General features: G+C 38.7%; 1 protein-coding gene across 2 annotated transcripts in view; it reads right to left on the reverse strand.

The window, feature by feature from the left end:
* The window catches only part of LOC129774059 (serine/threonine-protein kinase 32B), a 384,143-nt gene that overhangs the window by 151,327 nt on the left and 218,877 nt on the right, over positions 1–13,939 (reverse strand). The window lies entirely within an intron of this gene.

Consider the following 13,939-nt stretch of genomic DNA (forward strand, 5'->3'; position numbering starts at 1 on the left):
ATGATGATCCTTTTCTCTTTTTTCATTGACCATTCTTGAAAATGTTACCGGCGCCACCCGCCGTGAAATGGAATAGAATATTGTTCAGAATCGATTGCTGTTCACCATTTATCTACCAAATGATTTCTAGAACTTCTTGATCTAGAAATGTTCTTGCTAAGTGTTAAACAAATGCTTCCCGAGAGTCATCAAATTCATCTCGCTTGTCTTTCCGCGATTTTATACTGATCGTTTGAGTCGAGGAAGCCAGAAAAGAGGGAATAGAAATCGGAGGTGGCTCCAATAGCCATAGCGAAAAGCCGTAATTAATTTTCATCAAAAAATTACAAAATTAAATGTCTGAAATTTGAATCGATTCTTTCCCTACGATTCCTTTTTATCTGACAGTTGGAATTGGTAATACTACCAAGTGAGTTTTCCGGCTTATTATGGATGCAAAGCGTCCATAATACATATCGTCCGCGTAAAAAGCGACTCCACTGTACGCCTCACGTTCCTTCTGCAGTACCCACATACGAGTTTTTATTTGATTGAAAATATGAAAACATTATCGAATGAAAGTGTTTTTCATTCGAAGCGAATTTGGTGAACACCTAGGTGAACCAGTTATTTTGAACCATTATTTCGCTCTTTCTTTCAGCAGTATTATTACCGGTATCAAGAACAACAATGAATGTTAACTAAAACACAACAAACATAGGCAGCATCACGGCTATGCATGTCCTGGCATTGATAATATTAGATTAGATAGGGTGTTTTCTTTCATTACTGGCAAATTAAAGGGTGCTTGTTCTTTAAAAGTTGACAATTGTATGTAAACATATATTTCTTACCCGACAACTATAGAATTTAAGCCCCCTTTTGTACAACTTCTATGTAAGCGACATCGACAATTGTCTTACACAAAATTGCAGCCTAAGACAACTTGCAGATGACGGAGTGGTGTCTGTCGTAGGATCAAACGAATCCGACCTGCAAGGACCCTTACAAGATACTTTGAACAATTTTTCAACCTGGGCCATTGGGCTAGGGATCGAATTCTCCACGGAGAAAACAGAGATGGTGGTTTTTTCTAGGAAGCATAGACCAGCAAAACCAAAGCTTCAACTTTTGGGTAAACCGATCACTCATGCTATGTCATTCAAGTATCTTGGGGTCTGGTTCGACTCCAAATGTACTTGGGGGGCCCATATTAGGTATCTGAGTAAAAAATGCCAACAAAGAATAAACTTTCTCCGTACAATCACCGGCACATGGTGGGGAGCCCATCCCGAAGATCTTATAATGTTGTATCGAACAACTATTCTCTCAGTGATGGAGTATGGCAGTTTCTGTTTTCAATCAGCTGCCAAAACACACCTCATTAAACTCGAGCGAATTCAGTATCTTTGTCTCCGTATCGCGTTGGGATGTATGCCCTCAACGCATACCATGAGTCTCGAGGTTTTGGCAGGCCTGCTCCCACTAAAAGATCGCTTCAATTTATTATCTCTTCGGTTCTTCATCCGGTGTAAGGTCATGAACCCATTGGTGATCGGAAATTTTGAGCAGCTTATCGAGCTAAATTTTCATTCAGGATTCATGAGCTCATATCATGAATTCATCTCCATGCAGGTTGATCCTTCTTCGTATATTCCCAACCGTGTTTGTTTCCCTGACTACATCAATTCCTCTGTGCATTTTGATCTGTCCATGAAGCAAGATATCCATGGATATTCAGATTACCAACGATCGAGGATCGCTCCAACGATCTTCGATGAAAAGTATGGGGGTATCAATTGTGATAATATGTACTTTACTGATGGGTCCACTATAAACGAGTCCACAGGATTTTGAGTGTTCAACGAATTTTTTAGCACCTCACACAGTCTTCAGAATCCTTGCTCAGTGTATATTGCTGAATTGGCAGCAATTCATTGGGCGCTGGACAGCGTCGCCTCACGACCTGTTGAACACTATTACATTGTAACGGATAGTCTTAGCTCTGTCGAAGCTATCCGTTCAGTGAGGCCGGAAAAGCACTCGCCGTACTTCCTTGAGAGAATACGAGAAATTTTGAGTGCTTTATCCAGACGCTGTTATGTCATTACCTTTGTCTGGGTCCCTTCACATTGCTCAATTCCGGGTAATGAGAGGGCTGACTCATTGGCAAAGGTAGGTGCAATTGAAGGCGATATTTATCAGCGTCAAATCGCCTTCAATGAATTTTATTCTTTAGTCCGTAAAAATACCATCGCTAACTGGCAACGTAAGTGGAACGAAAATGAATTGGGTCGGTGGCTTCACTCGATTATCCCTAAGGTTAGCCTCAAACCATGGCTCAAAAGTCTGGACTTGAGTCGGGACTTTATTCGCACCTTCTCTCGACTCATGTCCAATCACTGTTCGTTAGACGCGCTACTCTTTCGTTTTAATCTTGCCGATGGCAATATCTGTGCTTGTGGCCAAGGTTACCACGACATCGAACACGCTGTTTGGTCGTGCGAGGTGTATCTTGTTGCCAGATCGAATTTAGAAAACTCTCTTCGGGCCAGAGGAAGACAGCCCAATGTGCCAGTGAGAGATGTGTTGGCTCGGTTAGACCTTGATTACATGTCCCAAATATATGTCTTCCTAAAAGCTATCGATCTCCGTGTGTGATTGTCCTTATATCCTTATATTCTCCTTTTCCTTTTCCTTCGCGAGAAATCAAATCCCTTCTTACTAACAATAGAATAAGGTGAAATGTAAATACATGTTAGATATAAGATAGGCTTAAGAATTGAGTATGATGAATGTGAGTGCGAATGTGAGTGTGAACATTGTCAACATATCCTTAAATCCCATCCTTTTCCTGAAACAAATGTCACCCTTCTAAACTCGAGCAAGCCGCGAATAATCGGTTCTCTACTTCATTAACATTAGAATTAATAAAAAATGTTTATGTATACTTGTAACTATACAGATAGGAGTTTGGCTCCTTTAAACTTATGTAACTGAGCCTGTAAAAATAAACGATTTAATAAAAAAAAAAAAAAGGTTCACGTGGAACTACCTTAGCTTAGCAATCATTCGTTTGTATTGATTAAATTCTTGATTGAATGAAACAGTTTCCAAATTCAATTGAGTTCAATATATTTGCTCTGTGAGTGAAAAAAATGAACAAATGCCGTGTAAAGTCAATTCATTTATTGTGATTGATTGTTCTTCGTTACAAGTAAATTTAATGACAGACCTTTTACGTTTGGTATGATGACTAGAACAAAATATATGTACGGAAGAATTATCAAACGTTTGATGAACCAGCCTAAAGCTGAAAATCTTTCCAATAAAGACAAAAAAAAATTATCAAACGATTATTTTATTTTACATTTCCCTCTGAAGTTTACATCCCAAAAGTGTACATACTTCTCGAATCTCGAATTTGCTTGAAACTGGGAAGTTCATTCGCTTCTAGTGGCTGCACGATTTTCCCAGGTTCCTAAGTTTAGAAGATCATGTTAGGACAGACATATTCCACTCTGCACAAAGGCAAGCGAGGACAAAAGTACTCGCAGTTTGCATTTATTTGCAGAGCCGATTTCCCCAGAAACCTCGGTTTTGAAGTCTGTGTTAGGGAAACACATTTCAATCGGAACAAAAATACCCCCGATTTGTATGAATTCGCAATGCCGATTTCCCCACGCTTCATGGATTTGAAGTCTGTGTTAGGGAAACACATTCCAGTCGGAACAAAAATACCCCCGACTTGCATGAATTTGAAATACCGATTTCTCCAGGCACCTTGGTTTAGAAATCTCTATTAGGGAACACATTTCGGTGGGAACAAAAGCTCCCCCTACTTTCGTGTGTTCTTTTTCTTCTTTTTTGCTTTTAAGAGGGTTTAAACTTTTCAGTTCACTCGCCTCTAGGCTCTTTCGTGTGCTTGCAATGCCGATTTCGCTGCTTGGTTTTAAAATCTGTGTTAGGGAACATTTTTCGATGAGAACAAAAGTCCCCCTACTTTCATGTATTTGCAATGCCGATTTCCCCAAGGCTGCTTGGTTTTGATGGTTGTGTTAGGGAAACCGTAAATCGGGCCAATCAAAACGATGCAGTTAGGGCGTTTAGATAACGCCTAATATTCTACAGTTATTCAATTGTTTATCTAATGAAAAACAACATTTTGTTAGTTGCGATAGATGCGTAGAAATATTTCCTATCAAGTGATGCAAACATCTCTCCTATCCAGTACGAAATGTTCGAGCTATAAGCATTCGAAATCTTTCATTTTTTCCTGCATGTTCTGTATTTAGGTTTTCATTTTACCCTCCATATATTCCGGTTAGACGTAGTCCCACGTCAAAAAACTATAGAATTATTCGCGTTATTTTTCATATTTGCTGTTGGGACTCAATTTGTATTCGTTCATAGATAAAACTCGATGATAGTCCATTAAGAATTCAGGATATAAATAAATTCTCTGACTGCCACTTTCCATTCATTTCAGCTCAATCTCTCGCTGCATAGTTCTGACAGAACGATTCGTTGTAGACTAGCTGAACTTGGGTATCAAAGTAAATTTACGAAGAGACACCCGTTCATCAGCAAAATGAATTAAATGAGAGCTTGAAACAAATATATTGAAAAATGAAAATTATTCCAATTTTTGTGTTGCCACACGTACAGATTTATCTGGAAAGGTACAGATTTTTTGGTTATTTTTGGTACAGATTCTGTACGGATTACAGATTACAGATTTTCGTCAAAAAGTACAGATTGGTACAGATTTTTCCGCGTGTGAAAAGTCTTTCTTTTTTGGTCAGTATTATTACTTGAAATCACTCATTACACTCACCTGAGAATAAATTTCATTACGAAAAAATAATTTCATAATAAAAATTGCGCTCCGGTGGCGTTAATACGTAAGTATTTGTAGTAGGTAAATGTAAACATAAAATCAGTAAGTAAATATAATATTTTGTAGTGAATAAATGTGTATTTTTTCATGTTTCATTATTTTTCTCTACAATGAATATATTCGATGATACAGATTTTTTGAAGAAATAGTACAGACGAGAAAATTTTCTTTCCCTTCATGTACAGATTGAAATGTGGCAACACTGCTCCTGACTTTTGTTTATAGATATCTAAATATTTTTTTACCTGTTCCAGTGGTTTTATTAGTTTTGTGTTGTTTATCTTGTATTCTGAAACAATCCTTAAACGGTTGCTGAGGAATTCGACAGAATCATAAATGTTGCGATATTTTTTCTCAATTTGGGAAAAGCAAAATTATTGCCATTCCTTTTTTGTGATAATATTTTACCCCAAAAGAAAGAAGCATCCTTACATTCGTTTACAGTGAAGTCAGCAAACTCCAGGTTTCGGCAGGTCTCTCTAAATTCATTATCGATATCCCGAATGTAATTTCGACCGCAAACATTCGGAATACTTTGTAGAAGGGGAACATTGACATGTGCTTCCTTCCTATGACATTAGTTGGATTAATTATCGTCATATTGATGACCAAAGAATCATTTAACTTTAACTTTAAGAACTTTATTGCAGAATGCTCGGTAAAAACTTATCGAATCGGTCTTCAATTCAGCTGTAACTTTACATATGGACAAATATTCATTGATAAACATTTCAGTCACGGCACCCCTATAAACATTATCCAAACTGACATAATTTTAGCAAACTTACTGCTTTGTAACGGATTATAGCTGAGATAGGAGTAAATATCCTAACACAGCTGCTTGATTTTCTCAGGCTTGTGTTTACATACATATAAAGCACACAGGCCCATACTATGGCCAACGCATTGTAAGTAAAGGTGGAAACAGAATGCCGCGTTGTGCGTTGCTTCTCATCCGCTGTCATTGCTTGCGTTTTGTACTAAAACATTCGCCCGACGCAGTCTGTTGATTTGCAGTCACAATCTAGCATTCGCGTCACCACTTTTCATGTACAAAAACAAAATAAAAATCGTATGAAAATCTTGTTCTTATTGTGTCCGAGGATCAGTTTTTAAAAACAATTCATTGACATACCCGCGCTGGCGGCATTGAGCTTCGTTTTCTAGTTTAGGGGAGCGTGAAAGAGCTGATTTTCAGTCGTAATGAACACGTTTTTAAAATTAAAATTATGAATTAAAATTAGCTTTTCCATATCAAACTAGTATTCTATTTAAATGAAGAAAATTTTTGTTTGCAGGTTGTGAAAAAGTCTCATACGAAAATGGTTTGTGAAGACAACTTCATATTATGATGAAAAAAAAATTGCACCAATGTTGGAATTCTTCAGCCATATGGTTGAATGAAAGTCAGAAACACGTGTTTCAAGTAATCAAATAACATGATGTGAAAATTTTCATTCAAATTTTAGAACTTAAAAACCGGCTTCGTGTCTTCTAATTTTATAGAGTTTACACTAACGAGTTTGGGACCCAAATTATGGCCCTAATTTGAAGTTGCCACCAGACGTCGACACCATGCCACTGTCATCGCAAATTCGACGCAAGCAGTTTAGAACAAATGTTAGCGTTTAGTACAATGATGCTAATGACGCAACGCATTATTGTGTTCGACTTAATGGAAACACACATATTTAAAATGAAGTGTCAAAGCACAATTGTCGCTACGCAACGCATAGCGCGGCATGGATAAAACTGGATAAAACTGTAAAAATTTAAAAAACGCTGGAGAATTTTTTTTTGCTAGCACGCTTCAAAAAAACTGGCAATATCCCGGAAAACCCGAAAGGTTGGCAACTGCTTGCAAATAACATGTTAGGGGAGCCGCGGGTAAGACGGACAGTGGGGGTATAATGGACAGGCGGTTGACTATTCTATAATATTTGAACCATCCTATGACAATGAATACTGATCAAAAGTGGAATAGAGAAACAAACACCGAAAATCGAACATGATTCCGCGTGTGCATGTAACTTTTGCGGCTTCGATAATAAGCATTTTGAGTGGTTTAATTGCAAAATTGAATTCGCTGATGGTTATATTTCGGTTTGGGAGTAGACAGAGAAGTGATATTAGATATGTAGGGAAAAGTAAATTCATTCGTAAGTGGTAAATTTAAAATATTGAAATAATAGCACTGGGGGAGGGGGTGGGTTTTTTATGGTTGAAATGGACAGTCACATCCAGAGATGCCAACCTTCCTGATTTTTCAGGATTTCCCAGACTTTTTAGCACGCTTCCTGTTATCCTGACGAACACTCATTTTATCCTGATTTTCCTGAAATGGTCCTGATTTTTCCTCATTTTTGAACTTTTTACATTATTCGTAATACATGTACTGGTTTCCATGCCAAAGTTTTCTATCATGATAGTTTTCCAATTCGCACTTGTATACATCTCACACTAAGTTAAATTATCTAGACGCAAAAATGTACTTAACTTTTTTTATCACTACCCTCAATTGTTTCGTGGCTTTCCAAAACAGTGCTAGGAAATTTCATGAAACCAGATTGTCTGACGAATTTATGAAATTACATCGAGATTAGGTTTGAGGAACAACATTGCTTTATTGAGGATTGTGTGTATGTAGATGTATCCCAGAGTTATAAATGTACGAATATGTTTTGGAGTGTAAAATTACTCAAGAGAAAATTTTTGAATCCACAGTCAATAGAAAAAAACTTTATATTTATTTTATTCATCTGATTCAAAGTGGTATCAACTTTAATGATGGGACTATGGTAAATATATCTATAACCGTACTTCAGTGAAAATTTGAGTATTGATTTCGCTGCAATTGAGTGTAGTGATGATGTAGGTTTTTCGGAAAAATATAAACGATCAAAAAGTCAGGCGAAACATTAGCATTTCCGCTTATGCGAGGAATTATACTTTGCTTATTAATTCTTTAACATATCCGGTCTTCGCCCGAAGGGAGATATAAAGGGTGTGTCACATCAAATTGCATCACGGAAAAAACGCTGTAGAAATTCGCCCAGTAGACCGATCCTTTTGAAAATTTTAGACAGTAAAATAAAAACTATTAAACAACTTTTGGCATTTTCTTTTTATTCATACTTCGAGCCCAAGCCCGTATGCTCGCACCTTCCTCTTTACCCCGTCCATAAGGTTCTGTACAACGTCAGGTTGTAGTTTTTTTTGAACAGAAATCCATTTTCTCTTGAAGTCCGCCTCCGATTTGACAACTTTTGGGTTCTTCCGGAGGGCCTGCTTCATAATCGCCCAATATTTCTCTATTGGGCGAAGCTCCGGCGCGTTGGGCGGGTTCATTTCCTTTGGCACGAAGGTGACTCCGTTGGCTTCGTACCACTCCAACACTTCCTTTGGATAGTGGCACGAAGCGAGATCCGGCCAGAAGATGGTCGGGCCCTCGTGCTGCTTCAATAGTGGTAGCAAGCGCTTCTGTAGGCACTCCTTAAGGTAAACCTGCCCGTTTACTGTGCCGGTCATCATGAAGGGGCGCTCCGCTTTCCGCAAGAGCAGATCGCTTGCCACACCATGTACTTTTTGGCAAACTTGAATAGTTTCTGCTTGCGAATCTCCTCCGGAACGCTGAATTTGTCCTCTGCGGAGAAGAACAACAGGCCCGGCAGCTGACGAAAGTCCGCTTTGACGTAGGTTTCGTCGTCCATTACCAGGCAATGCGGCTTCGTCAGCATTTCGGTGTACAGCTTCCGGGCTCGCGTCTTCCCCACCATGTTTTGCCTTTCGTCGCGGTTAGGAGCCTTCTGAACCTTGTATGTACGCAGACCCTCCCGCTGCTTGGTCCGCTGGACGAATGAACTTGACAAATTCAGCTTATTGGCGACATCCCGGACCGAACTTCTCGGATCACGTCTAAACTGCTTAACTACGCGCTTGTGATCTTTTTCACTGATGGAGCATCCATTTTTGCCGTTCTTCACCTTCCGGTCGATGGTTAGGTTCTCGAAGTATCGTTTTAGTACTCTGCTGACCGTGGATTGGACGATTCCCAGCATCTTACCGATGTCCCGATGTGACAACTCCGGATTCTCGAAATGAGTGCACAGGATTAATTCACGACACTCTTTTTCGTTCGACGACATTTTTCCAAATTTACGAAAAATTGACAGTGAAGCATGGCCAACGTGATCTATACACTCTTATCTGATTATAAGCGAAAGCTGAAGATATAATTCCTAAAAATTAAATTTCTACAGCGTTTTTTCCGTGATGCAATTTGATGTGACACACCCTTTACTCTGTCTCAGGTGGGATTTGGAGGATAGAATATTTGAGCTGTGTGAAAGATCTCGAAAGATTGTGAAACAGAACTATAGATATGAAATTAAATTATAATGCTTTGATTGAAACTGATGTTTTTGTTGTCCCAAAAATCGACATTAACTTTTCGGAGAACCCAATATGAGCTATCCTGATTTATCCTGATTTTTATTTTCATTGCTTTTGTTTTTTTTAATTATAGTTGGTAACCCTGGTTACATCCCTAATTACATTCAATGCATGATGGAAAGTGAAGGGAAGAATATTGAACTTTTTTTTATATTGCTTTCTCTGTTTGTTCTATTTCAGTTACAGGACGCACAAACACTGAGAGAGAGTGAAATTATTCCTCTCGCGAGCGATAAACCTCTACACTTCGTATACGGGAACTTTGGGTAAGACGCGACGTGTCGGTAAAACGCACTACCATGAAAAATCATGGAAAACGTAGTAATCGGCAGGATTTTTCTGTGCTTATAACTTCCTTTTTTCATTATAAATACAAATAAATGTATTCTAGCACCAAGAACCACGTCTATCTTCATAAAATGATAATATATTAAAAACTGCATGATTTCATGCAACTTTGGACGCTTCTGTCATCAGACTTTTGAGACAATAAAAAACTTATTTAAATTTTGCAAACTCCAATATATTCTCAAATGTTACCAGAGCTATCAATTCAGTTTGAATAAAAAAATGTTAAGAAATTATTTCTTATATCAAAATGCAATTTTATAATCCATCTCATGATGGGGCACATCACTCCAGCATGGAAATTAATAAGGAGAGTTATTCAGTTCCAATGTTACCAATTCACTCAGATATTTCCTGCAATTGTTTTATACCCAGATGGTTTCTGAAAAGCATAAAACCATTTTCAGATAACTTTTCTTGTGTTATGTAATAAAAACCAGAACGAACAAAATTATTTCAATGTTTCTGACTACTAAAATCCATCCATTATTAAGAATAAAGGGTGTGTCACATCAAATTGCATCACGGAATTATATCTTCAGCTTTCGCTTATAATCAGATAAGAGTGTATAGATCACGTTGGCCATGCTTCACTGTCAATTTTTCGTAAATTTGGAAAAATGTCGTCGAACGAAAAAGAGCGTCTTGAATTAATCCTGTGCACTCATTTCGAGAATCCGGAGTTGTCACATCGGGACATCGGTAAGATGCTAAGAATCCAGCAGAGCAGCAGAGTACTAAAACGATACTTTGAGAACCTAACCATCGACCGGAAGGAGAAGAACGGCAAAAAATGGATGCTCCGTCAGTGAAAAAGATCACAAGTGCGTAGTTAAGCAGTTTAGACATGATCCGAGAAGTTCGGTCCGGGATGTCGTCAATAAGCTGAATTTGTCAAGTTCATTCGTCCAGCGGACTAAGCAGCGGGAGGGCCTGCGTACATACAAGGTTCAGAAGGCTCCTAACCGCGACGAAATGCAAAACATGGTGGGGAAGACGCGAGCCTGGAAGCTGTACACCGAAATGCTGACGAAGCCGCATTGCCTGGTAATGGACGACGAAACCTACATCAAAGCGGACTTTCGTCAGCTGCCGGGCCTGTTGTTCTTCTCCACAGAGGACAAATTCAGCGTTCCGGAGGAGATTCGCAAGCAGAAACTATCCAAGTTTGCCAAAAAGAACATGGTGTGGCAAGCGATCTGCTCTTGCGGAAAGCGGAGCACCCCCTTCGTGATGACCGGCACGGTAAACGGGCAGGTTTACCTTAAGGAGTGCCTACAGAAGCGCTTACTACCACTATTGAAGCAGCACGAGGGCCCGACCATCTTCTGGCTTCGTGCCACTATTCAAAGGACGTGTTGGAGTGGTACGTAGCCAACGGGGTCACTTTCGTGCCAAAGGAAATGAACCCGCCCAACGCGCCGGAGCTTCGCCCAATAGAGAAATATTGGGCAATTATGAAGCAGGCCCTCCGGAAGAACCCAAAAGTTGTCAAATCGGAGGCGGACTTCAAAAGAAAATGGATTTCTGTTCAAAAAAAAAAAACTACAACCTGACGTTGTACAGAACCTTATGGACGGGGTAAAGAGGAAGGTGCGAGCATACGGGCTTGGGCTCGAAGTATGAATAAAAAGAAAATGCCAAAAGTTGTTTAATAGTTTTTATTTTACTGTTTAAAATTTTCAAAAGGATCGGTCTACTGGGCGAATTTCTACAGCGTTTTTTCCGTGATGCAATTTGATGTGACACACCCTTTAATGCAAATCTTAGAATCAAAACAAAAACTCATAAATACAAAGGCCAAAAGTCTGGCAGCACATCAGCGGCACGTAGCAATATATTTATGAACAGCGGCACATATTGATACGCTTGAAAACAAAAAGGGGCTGATTCTGATGCGCGAATGAAAAGTGACAGTTCGGAAAAATTGCCTCACTCAATTCCCGAAGGCGACGGTGGTGAGATTTCTACCCTGAATGAACTCTCATGAACATTCACTCAATTCTCGTGGACGATTGCAGTGGAAAAACAAGCCATTTTGTGACTTTTGAAGTCGTATCCTCATTTATTATCGACTAGTACCAACAATGGTAGCCAAAAATAGGATTAGGCATTTCCAAAGGATTTGAACGATTTCTAATAATTCGCTGTTCCAAACAAGCAATCGCTACTCCAGATTCAAAGATGTAGTCATCATCTACATTGTAAAAATTTTCGGACAAAAAAAGGCAATTTCGAATGCAACCCAGTTAAACTGTGAATTTTGACAGGTACAGAATTAAAATGTAAGTTTACAATAGTTGACCCTAACTGATACGAGAAACTCAATTCAGCATAATTCAGCATTCCCTTTCTCCAAAAAAACACAAATCAGACTTTCAAAAATTACGATAAGCTACTTAACTAGTTAAAAATCGTATATGTTCAATCAAGTTCTTCCATGTGTGAGGCATCCTCGGTGTCATCCTCTAGTGGAGAAGCATCTTCACCAGTAGTTGCGGCTGGAGTATCATCTGTGCTCATAGCTTCATCCTTATCGATTCCCAAACTTTTAGCGTAATTATTACGGAATTAGCACCGGGCACTAAGTCAAAACACGAATGCGGAATCAAAACAATTGAAATAACATACACACATATTAATGCAAAGGGACTATGCAAAAACAGATTTGAAAATATATTTTTTTCATCTTCTTATCCCAGTGATATTATTTTTCATCAATAATAATAAGAGGAAAACATTTATAATGATGAACGAACTTATTTCCTGTACATATTTGTAACAAGGAATGAATAGTTTTAAAATCAAAAAATATATATTCATAAAACACATTGAATGCATAGAGCCTTTGCAAAAAACACAAGCTTTGACATATATTTCAATGAACACTGCACCATTTTTCATTCATTGGGTATTATACTCCAAAATTAACCCCTCATATCAGGGCAATCGCCTTCGGCGACACGGTGACTTGGGTCATGTGACTTTAAGGACTTCATTGCTGTCACATTCCATTCGCGCACGAGAATCAGGCCCAAATATAGGATTCAAAATTCTTTGGCGTTGTCGGCGTTTGATAACAAAAATGCCTCGAAAATTCGAGATCATCTGATGGTTCTAACTGGTAGAAACATAACTGATGCGGTAGATATAAGCAGCGAATCAAGAGTTATCCAAAATAAACGCTTTGATATCGTTTGACATTTTGACTCGTTGTTGTGGTGCGTTTTGGACACGCATATCGGCATCTTACCTCGCTTATTTGAGAATGGTGTAGTATGAATGCGTTCAGAAATCTCGTTATTTCTGTTGGTTTGCCCATTCGTAATCGTTATTGCTCATTTCATCACAAAGAAAACAAACGTGGCTACGTTGTGGATGTGAAGAAACGTTGAAATATGTAGCAAAAATACTTGTTTCACCCTGTTTCGATTACCAGGGGCGTCTTGTCTGGAATTTCCATACATGGAACACATGTTTGATGTAGAAGAATAATTTTTTATTCATAATTTTTATTTTCAAAGCGTGTTATTCCACTTGAAAACTATTGCAATTTTCGCTTAAAATCAACGGAACATAAAGGGGCTGATTCTGATGCGCGAATGAGAAGTGACAGCTCGGAAAAATTGCCTCACTCAATTTCCGAAGGCGACTGTGGTGAGACTTTTACCTTGAATGAACTCTCATGAACACTCACACAATTCTCGTGGGCGATTGCAGAGAAAAAAAATGCCATTTTGTGACATTTCAAGTCGTATCCTCATTTGTTTTCGACTAGTGCGAACAATGAAAGCAAAAAAGTGAGTGCGATTTTTTTTAATTTCATTTATGATAGAAATTTATATATTTCAGGTTACGTGTGACAAATCGGAAGCAGTTTGAAGAGTTGGTAAGGAGGATGGAGGAAAATCCTATTGTGGCCAAGGGCCTCAAATTTTCCGAGACATTAAAAATGTCGAAGTGCACTTTTGCAGCCGTGTGGACAGATACAACAACTGCCCTAAATAGTTTAGGAGCGCCAATCAGAAATACATCAGAGTGGCAAAAGGTATGAGAATAAAGTATATTTGAACAGTTGCGTTCTATTTGAGATGTGAACTTTGGAATTTATTTCGCGAATGATCTTACAAGTTTGGAATTAATAAACGTCTGTATAAAACTACAGTGGAACCCCGATTATCCGCGATCGGATTAACCGCGGTGCGGATTATGCGCGACAGCGAGTTGCATAGTAAATCCATAGGCCTTCCCGGAATTTGC

Source organism: Toxorhynchites rutilus, chromosome 1 (assembly GCF_029784135.1).
Source record: "Toxorhynchites rutilus septentrionalis strain SRP chromosome 1, ASM2978413v1, whole genome shotgun sequence".
NCBI lineage: Eukaryota > Metazoa > Arthropoda > Insecta > Diptera > Culicidae > Toxorhynchites > Toxorhynchites rutilus.